This window comes from Amblyomma maculatum, chromosome 2, assembly GCF_055883805.1.
Source record: "Amblyomma maculatum isolate TAMU_Amacu chromosome 2, ASM5588380v1, whole genome shotgun sequence".
Lineage (NCBI taxonomy): Eukaryota > Metazoa > Arthropoda > Arachnida > Ixodida > Ixodidae > Amblyomma > Amblyomma maculatum.
In genome coordinates this window covers 191,265,500-191,285,025 of record NC_139345.1, presented here as the reverse complement: position 1 = coordinate 191,285,025, position 19,526 = coordinate 191,265,500, and the positions used below count along the sequence as shown (strand labels likewise).

Here is a 19,526-nt window from a genome sequence, read left to right as displayed (position 1 = left end):
AGCCGCAATCCGTTGCTTTAAACTCGATGACAAGGAGCATGAAGTGGTGGCCAATCTGATCGCACCGGAGGATTGCGGCCGAGGAGTCGTTCATGGGATCTGTGATACATTCACGGAAGAACAGTTGTTCAGAGCATTGAGGAAGGATCCACAGAACCCAACGGTCGCTGGGGTGCGGCGGATGGGGAAAACTTCCACTATTATTATCGCCTTTTTGGAACCTGAAGTCGCAAGATTTGTCAGGATTGAAGGCATGCTTATGCCATGTCGATTGTTCAAAAAAAGATATGAAGTTTGCTTCAGATGTGGGGAACTTGGTCATCGCTCAGATGTGTGCGATAGTGAAAAACCTAAATGCCGTGGCTGTGGGGTGGTATCGCCGCCCGAAGATCACCAGTGCACTCCCCCAATGTCGCCTATGTGGAAAGGGCCACCTAACGGGAGACAGACGCTGCAAAGAACTCTTCCGTACACCCTACGTTATCAAGAAGAGAAAGTGGGAAGCAAAATTAGCCGCCGAGGAGGCAGCCAAAAAGAAGCTAGCCGCCGAGGAGGAGGCCAAGAAGCTGCAACAGGTCCGCTTTAGTCGTCGCGATGGGCGTAGTGAGTCCCACAGCCGGTCCCAGAGCCGTACAAGAACCCGTTCCCCTTCGTTCCCGCGACTGCAGCCGCCGTCGTCCAAGACGATAATGGAGGGCTCTCGACCAAAGCAACAGCCGCAGCAGCAGCAGCAGAAACCGCCGCAGACGCCATCAAAAGGAGTGAGTAGTGATTCTCAGGACTCAGCTGAGGTTCAGGCTCTAATAAAACAGAATCAGTTGTTACAGGCGCAAGTTAAGGCACTGCAGGAACAAATCATTGCGATAGGCAAAATTTCACAGCCAATGGAAACCGAAATGCCGGTAGCGGAGGCACCGCAGAAGGAACAGGAAAATACGCCTAGGGACACTCCTCCTGCAGCAAAAAAGAAAAGAGGTCCGGAGCCGGATCTCAAAACCCGCGTCCAAGGATTGAAAAAACGATTCGCTAAAAAAAACGACGACAAAATTTTCCAACAACAAGTTATGACCGCGTTAGAACGCCTGAACAGTGCTATGGCAGAGATGCGGGTCGAAATGGCAAGGAGAGACGAGAGAATTCAGTTGGTTTACCAAGAGATTCATAACATTAAAAATGGCTCTGCATCACCGTAGAAATACCATTTGGCAGTGGAACTGTAGGGGCTTCAGTCGCAAACGCGCGGTACTGGAAACTTTTTTGGACAACATTGACAAACCCGAAGTAATCGCATTGCAGGAGTGCAGTAAGAAGCTAGCGAGTTACAAATCATACGCGGGACGAGATGACAACACGCGAGTGGTCACCCTTGTCAAAAGGAATATAACGGTGCTGCAGCATAATACCGAGACAACAAATGTTAACCACATACTAATCCAGATAGTCCCACAAAAAAGAAAATTCTAAAGTCTATTCATCCTCAATGTATATAGCCCGCCTCAACAAAAACGTCAATGCAACTTCAATGAGCTATTCGCCAAAGAGCGAGTGATCGCGAAAGGAGGACCCCTGTTGATAGTAGGGGACTTTAACGCGCATCACACGGCATGGGGGTATATATACACGCAGGTAAAAGGACGCGAACTATGGAACAGCATTCAGCAGAATGGCTTATTGCTTCTGACGGATCCCCTGAAACCAACCCGCCAGGGTAACAGCGTTTCGATAGACACATCTCCGGACTTAACTCTAACCGGAGGCTGCATTTACGCCACGTGGTGCAACACAGGTGAAAATTTAGGCAGCGTCCATGAAATTACAGAAATCGTAGTAGATAACGGCCCACCGGTCGTCTGCACCAAAAAGGCAACGTTGGTGAACTGGGAGGCTTTCCGAAACGGCCGCACAGGTGACGAGGAAGGCATAAGTAACATTGACGATTGGAATAATAAGGTCATTCAATTGGTCAACGAAGCAACGGAGGAGGTGGAGGTTGACGAAGACATTGAAGGAGTAGACCGTCACATGGTCAGGCTCTGGCGTAAGAAGAAGGATCTAGAAACGAGACTCGCACAGAAAAGAGGGAATAGGAACTTGCGCAGAGAATTGGCAGTGCTTAACAAAGAAATTGAAGAATATGCCCTCGTTTTAACGAGGCAAAACTGGGGCAGCTTTTGTGAAAAACTGGACAGGAATATCGGAAAGGCAAGTACGTGGCACTTACTTCGGCATCTTCTAGATCCCAACAAATCTAAACTGGAGGCCAGGCAGCAAATTCACAGGCTAATACATACCTTTGATGGGACCGCGGCTACTCTCATAGCCGAAGTCCGAGACCGGTATTTGAACTGTGCAGAGGGTATAGGCCAACAAATGCCTGATTACAAGGGTCAGGAAAACCCGGAGCTAGATAGCCCGATAACGGTTGCCGAAGTCCGGGCAGAAATAAATAGACTGAGAACAAAGACTGCTGCAGGTCCGGACAGAGTCAACAATCTAATGCTAAGAAACTTGGACGACGCGTCGATCCGACACATCGCAGCATTCATGCAGGAGTGTTGGGAGGCCGGTCGGCTGCCGGCGACATGGAAGGCCGCAAACCTCGTATTCCTCCCGAAGCCGGGGAAGCGGCCGGGTTTCGAACACTTGCGTCCGATCTCGCTCACGTCATGCGTGGGGAAACTAATGGAGCATGTTGTTCAGGCCCGGCTAAAACGATTTTTGGAGGACAACGATATCTATCCGAACACCATGATAGGATTTAGACCGCATTTGGCCGCATGCGATGTCATGCTGCAGCTAAAAGAACAGATCATACACAGTTCAACAGTAAACACCAGGGTGATCGTTGGTCTAGACGTGTCAAAAGCTTTTGGCAATGTGAAGCACTCAGCTATTCTGCAGAATCTTAGTGCATTAGATGTTGGAGTTCGCACGTACAACTACATACGCGACTTCCTCAGCTATAGAACGGCAACTATCAGTATGGGGGGACACACAGTAGAAGGTATTCGTCTGGGAAACAAAGCCATACCACAGGGATCGGTGTTGTCCCCGACGCTGTTTAATATCGCCATGATTGGTCTCCCCGCAAAACTAGAGGAAATCCAAGGGCTACACCATGCATTATATGCAGATGACCTGACTCTGTGGATGTGCAGGGGCAGTGACGGTGAAATTGAACAGACACTCCAGCGGGCAATCGAAGTTATAGAAAGATACTTAGAACCGATCGGGCTCAGATGTTCAGCCGAGAAATCGGAAGCGCTCGTTCTCACGTCAATGCGATCGCCCCATCGTCGGCGTATAAAGCAGGATAACCCGTAAATAACACTCAGGGTCAACGGTAACGTTATACCAACGGTGGCAACCATTAGAGTTCTGGGATTACGAATTCAGGCCAACGGCAGGAACTCGGAAACGATGCAGAGGCTAGACGCTAGCCTGTCAAACCTGTAGACTCCTAAAGCGGATCGCAAGCAAACACGCGGGCATGAAAGAAGCTAACCTCCTTAGGCTAGTCCAGTCTTTTATAATCAGTAGGATAGTCTACGTGGCGCCGTATTTACAGCTTCACAAGGCAGAAAAGGAGAAACTTGACGTTCTCATTCGTAAAGGGATAAAAACGGCACTAGGTTTACCACCCAATACATCGACAGACAAGATTATGAGACTAGGGGTCTCCAATACCCTCGAAGAGCTCATTGAAGCTGCAAGGACTTCACAATACCAGAGACTGTTGCGCAGTCGTACTGGTCGGAGCATTTTGGAAAAACTGGGGTATGAGCCGCAAGAATGCTCCAGACTTACAGAAAAAGTACCTGGACAGGTTAGGGACAAATTAAAAATAATTCCGCTCCCCAAAAACATGCACCCCGTTTACCATGAGAGCCGGAGGAGTGATAGAGCAACAGCTCTGCAAGCCCGTTTTCAAGGAAGACAGGACGTCTTATATACAGATGCCGCACAATGCACGAACGGTATGGGACGTGTTTCAGTAGCAACTAGAGAAGACGGGGGCTCGGTAGTTTGCTGCAGCACCCGAAATTCGACCACAACGGAGGTGGAAGAGGTGGCCATCGCGCTAGCTCTAACACAACAACAGGTCAAAATTATAGTTACAGACTCGAAATCAGTGATTAGAAACTTTGACGCGGGCCGCATTTCGGCCATAGCAGCAAGAGTGTTGGCCAGTGGTTCACCACCGGCAGAGCAGGTCGCGCTCATTTGGACACCGGAGCACCAGGGGTTGAGGGGGAACGAGAAAGCGCACGTACTGGCCCGAGGATTAGCTACATTCCGGGATCCCAGTGACGACTTATGCGCAACCCCGTACCCCTTGCGCGATGAGGAGCCCCTGCAGTTCGACGATGACCTTAACACCTACCAAGATATCCTAAATCATTACAAATTAGGCAGATCAGTACTACCAAAAGCGTGTAAGCAACTCACCAAAAGCGAGGAGGTTATGTGGCGTAAGCTACAGACTGGAGTGTTCCCGAACCCCCAGCTTTACAGCAAGTGGCACCCGGAAATTTTAGCCCCAGGTGCAAGGGCATAGCGGACATGATCCATATGATATAGACGTGTCCTAGATTTGGAGAACCTGACCCAATAGATGAGTCCTGGGAGGCACTACGTCTTAAGCAGGACGAAAAAGGGTAAAGGAGAAGTCATCCGTCTTGCCCTGGCCGCTGCTAAGATCCAAGGGATCCAGGTCGACGGCTGAGGGGGAGGACATGGTTGGGACAGAGCTTCGCCTCAGATCCTCACCAACCTTTTGACGGTGCAACAATTGTTATTTCTCTCTCTCTCTCTCTCGTATATGTCAATCACGTGATCATAATGTCTCCGCTAGGCGGCGCTCGAATGTGTTACATGGTCTTAAAATATAAGGCCATGAAATACCTAGAGTGCCTGAATATAAATATCTAGGGATATGGGTAAACGAAGGATTGGCATACATTGGAAAGCATGCGCAATCACTTAAGGCCAAAGGGCGAAGGAATGCCGGGATAATGAAGCATAAGGCATTGTTGGGATACAATAGATATGAGAATTTGAGGGGTATTTGGAAAGGAATTATGGTGCCCGGACTTACTTTCAGAATGCGGTTTTGTGCCTAAAATCAAAGGTACAGTCAGCATTAGAAATAAATCAGAGATCCGCTGGACGATTAGCACTAGGTGCCCAAGGCAAAACTACAAATGAGGCGGCACAGGGAGATATGGGCTGGTCATCTTTCAAAGTACGGGAAGCTCAAAGTAAAATATTATATGAGGAACGCGTGAGGAAATTGGACAGTAACAGATGGGCAGCTAAAGTATTTAAATACCTGTATTTAAAAAGCGTTGACTAACAATGGAGGAAAAGAACTAGGAAACTAATTAGTAAGTATGCTAGTCATAAGGACGTAGAAATAAAGAGCATTAAGCAACAGGTGAAAAACACAGAAGGTAAAAATTTGGATAAATTCGATGGAAAAGAGACAGAGTATGGAATTATACCGAAAGTGGAAAAGGCAGATCAGGAAGGAAGATTTCTTTGATAACTCAAGAGGCAGTGCCCTACTTTTTGAAGCTAGATCAGGGTGCCTTAGAACACGCAGCTACAAAAAGAAATTTAACAATGAAGATGACGCATGTGCTGTATGTGGTAACTCAAGTGAAACAATTGACCAATTATACTCGAATGTAATGGTATCCATCCGGAAGTGTATGCAGGCGCAATCACTGTTCCTGAAGCTCTGGGGTATAGAGATACCAGTGGCCGGGTGAATAAACCGGCGGTGGAAACTAGCAAAAAACGACTGGAAGATTGGTGGCTTAAAAGCAGAGAAGTCACATATTGCTAGTAATGTAGAAACAAAAATGTAATAAATAGAATGATGGTTTAGTTAACTAATCTAAATCAATAATTAAGATATAGGCAGAAAAATGAGCATTATAGCTACTGTTACTACCCCGTTTCAAAGGGGACGCTCCTATATTCCATCCATCCATCCATTCATCCTTCCATCCATCCATCCCGTCCGTCCGTCCGTCCGTCCGTCCGTCCGTCCATCCATCCATCCATCCATCCATCCATCCCTCCATCCATCCATCCATCCATCCATCCGTCCATCCATCCATCCATCCATCCATCCATCCATCCATCCATCCATCCATCCATCCATCCATCCATCCATCCATCCATCCATCCATCCATCCACCGTCCGTCCGTCCGTCCGTCCGTCCAGTGTATGGAGCTGTCTTCTCAGGAGCTCAATTTTTTTCTCGGCATAATGAACGATAATTTGCTTGATAACAGGCTATTGCATTGAAACTGATTCTATTATTTTTTTTGCGTAAGTAAAATGCGAGAAATCCCAAACATCTGTTATCATTTGTAACGCGTTTTTTAATTTTGTGCCAGAAGGGTAAAATGAAATAAACATGGAAGCAGACTAATCAGCAGACAAAAAGCTTTAAAGGAAGAAAGAGAAACATCACTCGCAAGAAGAAATGCTAACGGAGTCAAACTATGAACTAAGGTCTCGATGAGAATTTCTGAAGATCATCCGTATATGCTTCAGTCAACCCATAGTTAACAAAATTCACACACTTGTTAGTCAACAACTATATGTATTTGCTTAGGTCAAAACATGGTTAACAAACTTTACACAAATGTTAGTCAACAACTACGCTGTCGACTAAAGGTAAATATCCATTTCCCTTACACTTGTTGACCACAGTCAACAACCTGTGTAGAAGCTGTTGACTCCACAAGTTTTCCACAATCTGTAAACTCTTTGTCAATGCTCATTTTTGTAAGGGACATCACTCATTCGCGTTTTATACGCGTCGTGCTTTTACACAGCGCGCCTCAAAATTAAATTGCCTCTGCAAAATAAAGAACTGGTAATTAAAATATGTAACGTGTAAATCGCCGCCGGAATAGCAATTTAGCCGCCCGCTTTCCTTTGCGATGCCTTCGGTTTCTCACTACGATAGCCAGCCTCCTACGCCGGCGGTGTCGAAATGATCCTGCAATACTCTCATCGCTGCTCGCAGGGTGGCGCTGGCTTGCTAGGGGATTTAAGGCTCCTCTATTTTTTAAACATAGCGACAACTACGCGAGCGCCCTCTCGAAGGGTCCAGGAGCAGCGCTGGCAGACGACGCGTGGCACTCTTTCTAGCGTATACCGCGTACTCATGAAGCCGCGCTCGGTGCACACATAAACCGGTGAACTCAACAGATTTGTGTCCTCTGCTGCTCAGGAAACTTCAAAATACAGGAATAATAACTTAAACATGCGTGTGCTGCAATTAATGTAAAAAAAAACGCGTGCGTTAAATGAGCAAGCTCATTCTTCTGAACCATTCTCGACTCAGTACAGCAGCTAGGAAACTGTTCATTAATTATGGTTTGAAATTAATAGCAAACTTGAAGTAGAAACGATATTTCAGTAAACTTATTGGGCTCGTTTCCTTACTAAAAAATAAGTAGACTGTGAGTGTTCTGCAACTTTTGGAAACATCGTTGCGCACAGAGCTCTGATGAAATAAGGGAGTAATTGCGTTTGTAACTGTTCGGGTATACTCCGTTGTACAAACTTTTTTTGGCTCGAGTTTATTTCGTTTACAGTATTCTAATAGCTTTATTTTGGAGAAAAAGTCAGTTTTTTTGCAACTGTGCAATAACAACGCATGTATATCTTCCAACAAATACAAAACAATAATCGGGTATGATGTGATAAAAAGCTCACGGATAATATTTTTTGACTTCTCTATTATTTATTTGCTTTTACTGGTTTCCTTATAGCCTGCCGGGCAATAATATCACCAGTAAACTTGGATGCCGCCTCTTGAAACTTGAGGAGTCCCTGTGCGCGTTCAGCGGAACTTGTTAGCATTCCAGGTTTCTTCATGAAGAATTCTAGGCATTATATTCATGAAAGGTCCAATCAATTAAGTGTCAATTCAGCGATTAGCACATGCCGCTCCGTTACTCACCTGGTCAGGCGTGTTGTTAAACGCCAAGCCGGATTGCAAGAAAAACAAGCCAGTCAGTTAGTACACGCACTAGCACTAAGCAAAATTTTATACACTCTTCCTTATTTTGAACTCACACAACAGCAAACTATAAAAGCTTCATCAGCGCTCAACAGCCTATATAAAGCATCTCTTAACCTTCCAGTACACACTTCAAACAAGAGGCTCTACGACACGGGCCTTTTTCTTCCCCTCCGCACATTACTCATTCTCCACAGAGACAGGCAGCTGGCTCGACTGTCTGGCACTTTGCAGGGTGGCTGGCTCCTAGAGAAAGAATATCTGTCTCCTATCAACCTGCCTATCCAAGAATCATCTGCACCCCTTCCCTCCAACATGCGCTTCGCCCCTCTACCCCGTCATATGGCCCCTTGTGTGAATAATGGTCGCAGGGAAGCTCAGGCAGCTCACCACAGTCCTCCATTATCAACACAGACATTAGCATATACAGACGCCACCATATTGGACGCAGGTTCTGCGGCATATGTAATCTTCACCCTTTTGGAGGCGGACCCTTCCCTTCATACATGCGGCCCATACAGCAATCCTCCCCCCATCGCTACTCTAGAGATTGTACCTATCATTCATGCCATCATGTCCTTCTCTGAACTTCCTCTCACTTCTTCGTACACGATTTACACTGACTCAATGGCGGCTATTCGGTTGCTGCAGCGTCGGCTAATTCCTTCGGACCTAGAAACAGCATTACACTACGCCTTACGTTCGTTGGCTCCATCGTCAGTCACGATACGGTGGGTCCCTGGCCATGCAGGGATCACAGGAAATGAGCTGGCTCATCAGCTAGCCCGCGATATTCACATACGGGCGCCTGTGATCCCTTGGTGAAGCCCTCCGACGTGAGAAGATGCGTTGGCCTATAAACTCACAATTAAGGAACACTACCGCCAACTAAAAACGTCATTTAGGCACGTACCCCGCCCCGATCGGCATCTCAACGTTGCTCAAGCACATATACTTCGTAGGATTCAAACAAACACTCTTATTACACCTTCCCGACAATTCCATTTCCGTCTTCGTTCAGACCCTTCCGGTTCCAACTGTCCTGCGCTGTATGCCAATCTAGAACACTGCCTCTACTCCTGTCCAGTCGCCCAGTCCAGTCACTACATCCCCCTCCCTTCACCTCCCTCCTGGAGTGCCTGGCTGTCATCGGCACAGATGGAAGACCTGCTTGCCTTCGTAAACCAGGCGAAGGATATGTTGAGTGCTTAATGTGCGCTCTTAAATAAAGTGTTTTTCTTTCTCTGTGTTAGCATTCGATGCAAAGCTGCGAGACTCCTCCGTTAAACCAATGGCTCAATTGCGTTTCACACACACGGTTGTTTTTTTCACTTTTTATGGTACAAAGTTTTATTTTTATTTTTTAATTTTATACACCGATATTTAGCATAGGCAAATTTTGACTTTCCATTTCGATCACTTTGACACATTCGCAACCTCCTCTTTTTCCAATGTTTCATTTTTCATTTATATCAATTAACTGATCAATTGTACGGACTAAACTTTCGTAATAAGCATAATCAAGCATTAGCTTTTCATTCTGAGCATTTTGACAGCATTGATTCCACACGTAATATTGCAGTCCTGATATGTTCGGGAAAGTAAGGAGGCTCGAAACGGCAGTGACTTTTCACTAGACATCCACAGTACAAGTAATGACTACATAGTCATAGCGTTCTTGATATTTTGCTCGTGAAATAGCATATGCCCAAACAAAGGCCATCCCAGGTAAGCGAATGGCTTTTTAAGCAGACAGAAATCACTTCGCATAGTCGGGTGTTTTTCGTGGCCATGAAAATCTTACGCCCGATTTCATGAGACGATAGCTTCCTTCTGTTGCTATTATCGTCACCGCGAAGAATGGAAAATGACTTTTTTGCGTCTTCCGCACTGTACCGGCAGCCGAAAGCACAGCAGCCCGACGCAGTCGCATGTCACGCGCACGCTTCAAGATTTGAGTTCAGAGATGTAATTCTTGCGTCCGCTTAAACATTAAGTACTGCATATAGACTCCTAAAGATGCAATAGAGGCATGTGAAGTACTTTTTGCTTAACTTATCGGCCAATATCACGCTGACAAGCGCAAACCGCCATGCATTTCAGCGGCGCAGCGAGCACCGCTGGACCCTTTGGGCGGAGCTTGGCGGCGAAGAGGTCACGTGCAGCCAACCAGCCTATCGGAGGGAGAGGCGGCTGGATCAAGACCTGTCGCTACCTTTAAAAAATAGAGGAGCCTTAAGTGGATCGCGGCGGCTCCTAGCGAATACCCGTTGCCTATTTCCATCAACATGAAGTAGTAAAATATTGTGGGGTGTAGCGATCGAGGAGAACCGCGCATCCCTCGAAACACCGCGCGCCGCGAAGGACCAAGGGGGACAAATGTTTTCACTTTTCTGACAAGCGAAAAACTTACCCAAATAACTATGTTTTACGTGTCACGTTGCTTCGGCGAGTAGTACCGACAGGTAATTCATCGTTTTTGCCAAGGAAAGCAAGAGGCGTTTAGGCGGTGTATTCGTGCCACGAAGGATGTGCAACAGCTTGATAGCCAGAAAAGGAATGCAGGTTTATTGGAAAGCGTTACTTTTCTAGCCGACCAAGTGATAACGGGATGACCGCGGCGCACTTGTGAGGAACAGGCACACTGTCATGCACGCGCTTGATACAGGTGACTGCGGGAGACTTTTGCCTCATTTTTACCCTGCCATACTACTGCAGATTAGAATAGCAAAGCAAAGAGGAATATATAAAGTGAAAAGCGGACATCGTTTGCGGACAGTGTCTTAGGCACTCGTTTCTTGCTCATTCTGTTCATTATCAGGTCATTGTCAGCATATCATTGAAGAGCACGGGAGCACATAGCCAGTGTCTGGACGAAAATCACTGCATTTATAAAGGAACAAGGAAAGAAAACCCACCGGCATTACGTTATCTTGCTGCTATGTTCTTTAGAGAAGCTGCATCCTTCCATTCTCAAGCTATCGCTCTATCTCCTACTTAATGTTCGGTACAGAGCGGGAAAGCTTTGTTTCAAAAAATCTCACCATATCGCGGAAGAAAGCGCATGCAGTGGCCTAGACACTCATTTACAAGCGCTATTTTGGGGCCGAATTATTTGCAGGAACTGTACGGCTACGTGACGATTAAATGTCCTGTGCTGTACTTCTCCGAGTACCTGAGTTCTCTGGGCCACACTGTGTACCCGTACGTGCTGGACTACAAATCGTCTTTGATCACTGCTGAAGAGGCTGGCCATGGCGTCATGTTTAAGGATGACCTCGCCTTGCTGTTCGGAGAGCCACTAGTCAACACCAGCAGTTCGTTCTTCTACGAGCAGGACTTAAGTCGGAAGCTCATCGACATCTTCAGTGGGTTCGCCAAAACCGGGTTAGTCGGCGAATGGCTATCGCGCGTGAAATACAACCCGATATATGAGTCAGAACTCGGACACATTTGGGGAGCACACTCATCGCCCTGCACCTACTAGGACTAAGCGGCACCTCAACTACAACTTCCTGTGCGGCACAACTGCTGCTCCTTAAGGGTTTCACTGCTCCATTTCATCATACCCTAACCGAGTCAAATCTTTATTCCAACATCGATGATGCCGATGGCCTTGGACAAAAAGCCTCCGATGACCTTCATTAGATCCATTACCATGCATTAGTTGCAGCGTGGTATACAAAAACAATTATTTTAGGCTAGATTAACATAACTGTAAACAACTATGCACATAAACGATTTTTCACTATGTTCAGACATGTTAACGAGACAGCAAAGTTGAGCCATGCCACAATCATGTGCATGGCCATAAAAAACACTGTACCACAGTGGGGTTTTTGGGATGTGACAAATAATAAAATATAAGCAATGTAAGAATGGGGGGTTTATTTAGCAGATCAACAGGACTTGATCAGCAGGACTGAGCAGATCAGCGGCGAATACAGCGGCAGCGAACACAGTCAGCTCCAGCACGCGCAGCGATCACGATGCCGCTAACTGGCATGTTCATTGTGCACTTCTTCCTCTTCACAATTACCCGCGGGACGAAGAGGAGACATCCTGGCGACTTACGGCGTGAGCAAGACGGCAGGGTCGTAATAGGGTTTGAGACGCTGGACGTGAACAATCTCGCGTCCGCGCCGGCGTAGATCATGGGACGGCGTAACAGGTTCCACCACATAATTAACCGGAGAGGTGCGCTCCAGAACACGGTATGGGCCATGGTATTTAGCAAGAAATTTTGAAGACAGTCCAGGGGCATTGGAAGGTATCCATAGCCACACAAGAGCGCCAGACGAGAAGTGCGGTGTCGAGTGTTGGCTGTCATGGTTGGATTTATGGCGGTACTGGGTGTTAGCCGTGAATGCGCGGGCGATTTGTCGGCAGTCTTCTGCATGCTGGGCTGCTTGAGACGCAGGTGTATACTCTGATATGTCTGGCTGATACTGGAGTATGGTGTCGATTGTAGCAGAGGAGTGACGGCCGTAGAGGAGAAAAAAAGGGGAGAAGCCAGTAGTAGACTGCGTTGCGGTATTGTATGCGTACGTGACATACGGAAGGACGAGGTCCCAGTTTGAGTGGTTGGAGGAGACGTACATAGAGAGCATGTCGCCAAGGGTACGATTAAAACGCTCAGTGAGGCCATTAGTCTGGGGATGATAGGCGGAGGTGGTTCTATGAATAATGTTGCACTTGGTGAGCAAGGCTTTCACAACGTAACTCAAGAAAACGCGTCCTCTGTCGCTGAGCAGCTCTCGAGGTGCGCCATGGCGAAGAACAAATCGCTGCAAAATGAAGGAAGCTACTTCTGACGCTGTGGCAGATGGAAGTGCGGCGGTTTCGGCATACCTCGTCAGATGATCAACGGCTACGATAGCCCAGCGGTTGCCAGTCGCAGTGTAGGGAAGCGGCCCGTACAAATCAATGCCGACTCGGTCGAAAGGACGTGGTGGGCTGGGTAACGGCAGCAACTCTCCAGCAGAACGTTGAGGAGATGGCTTGCGACGTTGACAGGTGAGGCATGAGCGTACGTACTTGAGTACAAAGGTGTACATACCCCGCCAGTAGTAACGTAGCCGGAGACGAGTGTATGTCTTGAAGACGCCCGCGTGACCGGATTGTGGGTCAGCGTGGAAATAGTCACAAATTTGCGAACGTAGCTGCCGGGGAATAACTAGCAACCACTTGCGGCCATCTGCACAGTAGTTGCGGCAGTAGAGGAGGTTATCACGAATGGCGAAGTGGGAAGCATGGCGGCGAAGAGCACGCGATGGAGAAGCAGCTGTAGGATTGGAGATAAAATCGAGGATAGAGTTTATCCAAGGATCTTGCCGCTGCGCTGACGGCATGTCATTGATGTGAAGCGATGGCGGGGAATCGTCGGAAGGGGAAAGGCTCGCGACCTCAGCTGTAAGGGGGCAGCGGGAAAGTGCATCGGCATCGTGATGTTTGCGGCCAGAGCGGTAAACAACGCGGACATCATATTCCTGAAGGCGAAGAGCCCATCTTGCCAGTCTGCCGGACGGGTCTTTCAGTAAGGAAAGCCAGCAAAGCGCATGGTGGTCCGTCACTACGTCAAAAGGGCGACCATAGAGGTAAGGGCGGAATTTAGTAAGAGCCCAAATAATTGCTAAGCATTCTTTTTCAGTGACAGAGTAATTGGATTCAGCCTTCGTGAGTGTACGGCTGGCATAGGCGACCACGTATTCAGTACAACCTGCTTTGCGCTGAGCGAGCACAGCGCCAAGACCAATACCACTGGCGTCTGTGTGGACCTCAGTAGGCGCTGTGGGGTCGAAGTGACGTAGGACAGGCGGTGCCGTGAGGATGTGTCGTAAAGCACTGAAGGCGTCGTCGCACGCTGGTGACCACGACGAAAGGTCGGAACTGCCGGACAGAAGTTCTGTCAAGGGAGCAGCAATGGAAGCAAAATTCCTAATAAAGCGGCGAAAGTAAGAGCAGAGTCCGAGGAAGCTACGTAGATCTTTGATGGAAGTCGGTTTCGGAAAGGCTGTTACAGCACGAAGTTTGGCAGGGTCTGGAGATACACCTTCTTTGGAAACAACATGGCCGAGTATGGTGAGCTGGCGGGCTGCAAAACGACATTTTTTCAAATTCAGCTGCAGTCTGGCATCAGATAGGCAGGTCAAAACGTGCTTTAGACGGTAGAGGTGTGTGTCAAAGTCACGAGAAAAGACAACAATGTCATCGAGGTAGCAGATGCATGTCTTCCACTTTAGGCCACGCAAAATGGTGTCCATCATCCGCTGAAATGTTGCCGGAGCATTACAAAGGCCAAACGGCATAACTGTGAATTCGTACAAGCCGTCGGGAGTTACAAAGGCAGTTTTGGGGCGATCAGCCGCTTCCAAGGGGACTTGCCAGTACCCGGAACGTAAATCTAGGGAAGAAAAGAGTTCGGCGCCTTGCAAACAATCGAGAGCGTCGTCGATGCGTGGGAGAGGATAGACGTCCTTTCGCGTAATCTTATTAAGGCGGCGATAATCGACGCAGAAGCGGATAGAACCATCTTTATTTTTTACAAGGACAACAGGTGAGGCCCAAGGGCTGCTTGAGGGCTGAATCACGCCATTCTGGATCATTAGGTCGACTTGCTCTTCAATAGCCTGGCGTTCGGTTGCAGACACACGATAGGGGCGCTGTCGTAGTGGTGCGTGGGTGCCGGTGTCGATGCGATGAGTGACTGTAGAAGTTTGACCCAAAGAACTTTGATGAGAGTCGAAGGAGGAGCGAAAGTGATGTAGTAGGTTCAAAAGCTGAGTACGCTGCTCTGGAGGAAGATCGGCATCGATGGAACGGAGGAACAAGTCTGTAGTGGGGGGAGCGGGCGCAGGTGAAGGGGGGCTGAGCGCAGTCACGGCACAGTGCGGCGCGTCGTCAGGTTCCTCAGAGATCAGAAGAGATGAGATTGGCTGGATACTTCCGAGGCATTCGCCATGGCGCAAAGCAGTAGGGGAGTTAAATGGGTTAGAGACCCATAACATGGAAAGGCCAGCGGAAATAGCGAGCACTGCGTAGGGCGATGGAAGGCACTTGCGGCGCAGGAAAGTATGGGCTGGTGTGAAGAGAACGGTGTCATCGCTAATAGATGCACAAGCGACACGAACAAGCACTGAAGAGCAGGGAGGAAGGTCGATATCTTCGGCGACGAGGGCTTTAGCACCGGAATTTGATTGATCAGCGTCTGGTAAGGCATCGGGCAGAGTCGAGAACCCCACTTCAGCTCGAGCACAATCGATAATAGCAGCATGACGCGACAGGAAATCCCAGCCTAAAATTACAGCGTGCGAGCAACTTGGCAGCACGACGAACTCAATCGTATAAAGGGAATTCTGGATGACTATTCGAGCGGTGCACGCTGCTAAAGGCTAGATATGCTGAGCGCTGGCCGTTCGCAACGAAAGTCCCGCAATTGGCGTCTTCACTTTCTTTAAAGTGCGACATAGTTTTGCGTCCATTACCGAAATCGCAGCACCAGTGTCAATTAGGGCCATGACAGCAACACCCTCGATGAAAACTTCAATTAGATTTGTCGGCGACAGATGAGGACTTGGGAAGTTCGACTGGGTCGCAGTTCTCACCTCAGGAACTGCGGCCTCTAGTTTTGCTCATGTGAAGCGTTCTGTCGACGTCGCATCGGAGAGATAGAGCGGCGTCGCGGCGACTGTGAACGGCGGTCGGACATGGCTGAGCGGTCTGGGGAGAACTGAGGGCGGGCTGGAGGCTCAGTAGGCGCGGAATACTGAGGCGTCGGAGACCAGTATGCAGAATCATGAGTAGGTGGTGCCGACACCGGGAGACGGTTGCGGCAATAACGAGAAATATGTCCAGCAAGCCCGCAAGTGTAACAAATTCGCCGGTTATCCGTCGTGCGCCAGGGATTACGTGGTCTTGGAGCCGGTCGCATAAACTGCGCAGGTTCTCGTGCAGGCGCAGGAGGCGGCTGAACGTAGGCTGGTGGCGGTGGAGCATATGTAGGTGGCGGTCGGGCCGCAACAGCCGCATATGTTAACGGCGCTGTAACAGGCATGGGTTGAGGGGCTGGAGGAAGAGATTCGGCTACCTGTTCTTGAATAATGTGGCGCAAACTGGGAGCTAGGTGTGAGGAAGGTTCTTGATGGCAGGATATAAGGAGAGCTGTCGAGCAACTTCTTCCCGAATGAAGGTCTTAATTTGTGGCAGGAGCGCAGAATGCTCGCCTGCATCTGTCAGGCCAGCAAGGGACTCAGAGTGCATGGTGTTCGCGCGAGTTATGGCCCTTTGTTTCCGCAGTTCATCATAACTTTGACATAGTGTGACCACTTCCGCGATGGTGCGGATATCACGAGCCGACAGCATCTGAAAGGCATCGTCATCGATGCCTTGCAGAATGTGCTTGATCTTCTCGGCCTCTGACATGTGTGGGTTAACGCGCTTGCACAAGTCGACGACGTCCTCGATATAGCTCGTGAAATTTTCGCCAACTTGTTGAGACCGCGTACGCAAGCGCTGTTCAGCGCGGAGTTTCCTCACAGCTGGTCGGCCGAAAACTTCAGTGAAGCTGGCTTTAAACGCGGACCATGAAGGGATGTCCGCTTCATGGTTTCGAAACCATAGGTTTGCTACGCCGGTGAGATAGAAAATGACGTTGCTTAACTTTGTTTCCGCGTCCCATTTGTTGTAAACGCTCACTCGTTCATAGGATGTGAGCCAGTCCTCGACATCGTGGTCGTCAGTGCCGCTGAAGATGGCGGGGTCTCGCTGGCGGAGGGAGCCGGGACAGATGATGGCCGAGCCAACTTGTACGGCTTGGTGGTTGACGTCCTCAGGCATCGCAGGAGGTGGTAATGTACGGCTGCGGAGTTCCAGGGCGAGAGGATAGATCTTACCCAGCACCTCCACCAAATGTAAGAATGGGGGGTTTATTCAGCAGATCAACAGGACTTGATCAGCAGGACTGAGCAGATCAGCGGCGAATACAGCGGCAGCGAACACAGTCAGCTCCAGCACGCGCAGCGATCACGATGCCACTAACTGGCATGTTCATTGTGCACTTCTTCCTCTTCACAGCAAATATGCCTCCACATCATGAAAACATACAAATCCGAGACACTTATATCAGCAGAAAACAATCCAAATTGGTAACAGGGAGGAGATCACAGAGCATTTTAAATTGGTTATTTCACCTGAGTGGGATTTCCAAGGATTGAGAATACCAGATAGTACTTACAGTTCTTTCAGGTTACCAAAATACAATAATTTGTTGTCTTTCTGCGCCAGTTTTATCGCGTTGTAGTAAGGACTGTGGTGCCCAAGCTCATCTCAGGCTGTTATTGTAATGTCGCGTGTTGGTGACGCTGCCCGAGCCAACAAGCGAAGAGACTGGCGTTGGACTGAATGAACTCTTTATTGGACTGACTTGCAGCCGAAAAAGAACGTAACGATTCGGGGGCGGCGATAAAAGCAAGCCTGCTCGACGGTACTTGGGAGTACTCAATTGTTATCGTCGCAGAAACATCTACATAAATCAGCCAAGCTAGGCTGGAAATTTCTGGAACATTACGAAAACACTTGCTTTTGGCTGCGATCATTCCATCCTAATCTCGGGGCATCTCGCGCTACAAAGAAAGCTATAAAGGCGAGTGTTGTACGATACCGAGCATGCACACGCAGAGTAAAACGTCGGTCCGTGCGCCACAATAACAACGACAAGGCCGCATGCCGGCGGCTGTTGAAAGACAGATTTGAAAGGTTCACCGTATTACTTTCCCATTGAAAAGCATCGACTCGATGCTTCCAAAATAAACAAAGAAAAGTAAAGCAAATCATTAGAAATTAACATATCTACGGCCTTTAGTGCGCGTAATTAGCCTTCAAGTGCACAGCAGGAATGATTTCTGGTCGCGCCCGGCGCCGCTGGGATGTGGTCGTGTCGTCGAGGATCACTTCGTAGTCCAGTTTTACGATGCGTCGAAGAACTTTGTATGGGCCGAAGTACCACCGCAAGAGATTTCACTCAGCGCGCGACGGTGTATCGGCATCCAAATCTACACTTGGTCTCCTTGTCGTAAAGGTATTAATACCCACGTCTGCCTTGTGTTTTGCAAAACCCACATCAACATTATAAACGGACAAATTACAGTTCGTTAGGCCCTACATCGGAGCCCTCCAACTTAAAAGAAGGCCTTAAAGAATGACATTCCTTCGCAAATTACGAACCTCTTTAACGCGATATAATGACACATTACGCAGAACATCTGGTGTCGGCGTCGGCGTTCTGAGCGGTGTATCACAGGCACGGCGTTGGGAGGTGATAGCTGGCAGATGCCATGGTCGAGCGTTGACTCCTCGCTGTATTTTTAGCCTTAACAAGAACATATATCAAAACGTTGGTGAAGGGGGGGGAGAGGGAAAGCTGCCAAGTCGGGTTGCCCATTTGAGGTGGGAAAGAGGAATAGGAATCAACCTTCCAGTGCAAACGGATCGCACGACTGATTTAATGCTCCAACTTGGAACTGAGTAACCCCAAAATGATCGAAGGAAGATCCGAAGAAGACATGAGTGTTAAATTAAATCAGGGCTGATTATCCTTTTTTGTCGACTGAGGGTATGCGCAAGCTATAGCTTTACTTCCCAGCAGTATGGATGGGCGTGGGCGGTACTAGCATTTGCCTGCTTCAAACCAAGAGTGCTAGAGGTTAGATAATGTGAATGCAGATCCGTAAAGACCACTTGAGCCAGCAGCGAACTGACAATAAATAGCAGTATTTCTTTAGAGGGATAAATATGTGAAATTAAATAAAAACGGCGGACAATTGAACACTACTAGGCCAAATGTGAATTTAAGCTGGACTAGGTGCTCTAGCACTTCGGGTTTTGCTCCAGTCGTAGTTTTGGGTTTGCGTCCATTACAGGCAATGGGTCAGTGGTGTGTCCTTGCCCGTTGCGTACGCATGGATGATGAAGGCGACATGTCGAAAGACGAACGACACACTGGGATATCCGGCTACAGCAATGGCATAGTGGAGTAATGCAATTGCCTTCGAGGCTGATCTGTTTACGCTCACGCGAGATCCATGCCTGCTCGCCAATAAAGCCATTTTAATCATACTCTTTAAAGGTCAATGAAGACCTATCACTCACCCGCTCAAACGCACCTATGCACACATGACGAACCACACCACAACTCCAAATCGTCTCGTAATGAAATATGCTATGAACTATTATGAACATAAAGCAAGAGTCTTATTCATTAATGATTTTAGAAATACTTTAAAGTTGGTTTTCCTCGCTGCTGTGTAACCAATCCCTTTCTCTTATTCGCACTGGCTGCCTTTGCGACACCCAGTCTCAAAACACAACGCAAAAAGCCACTGATGCTCGCAAAGAAGAGGCGTTTGTTTCGCCATTTGTTCCTCGTTACCTTATTAACCCTTCATGGAATACAAACGCTAAAACGCAAAATCAACCGCT

At 48.2% G+C, this 19,526-nt stretch overlaps 1 pseudogene; it reads left to right on the top strand.

Moving 5' to 3' along the window:
• Positions 1-19,526, top strand: part of LOC146200775 (uncharacterized) — an 87,513-nt pseudogene that overhangs the window by 14,060 nt on the left and 53,927 nt on the right.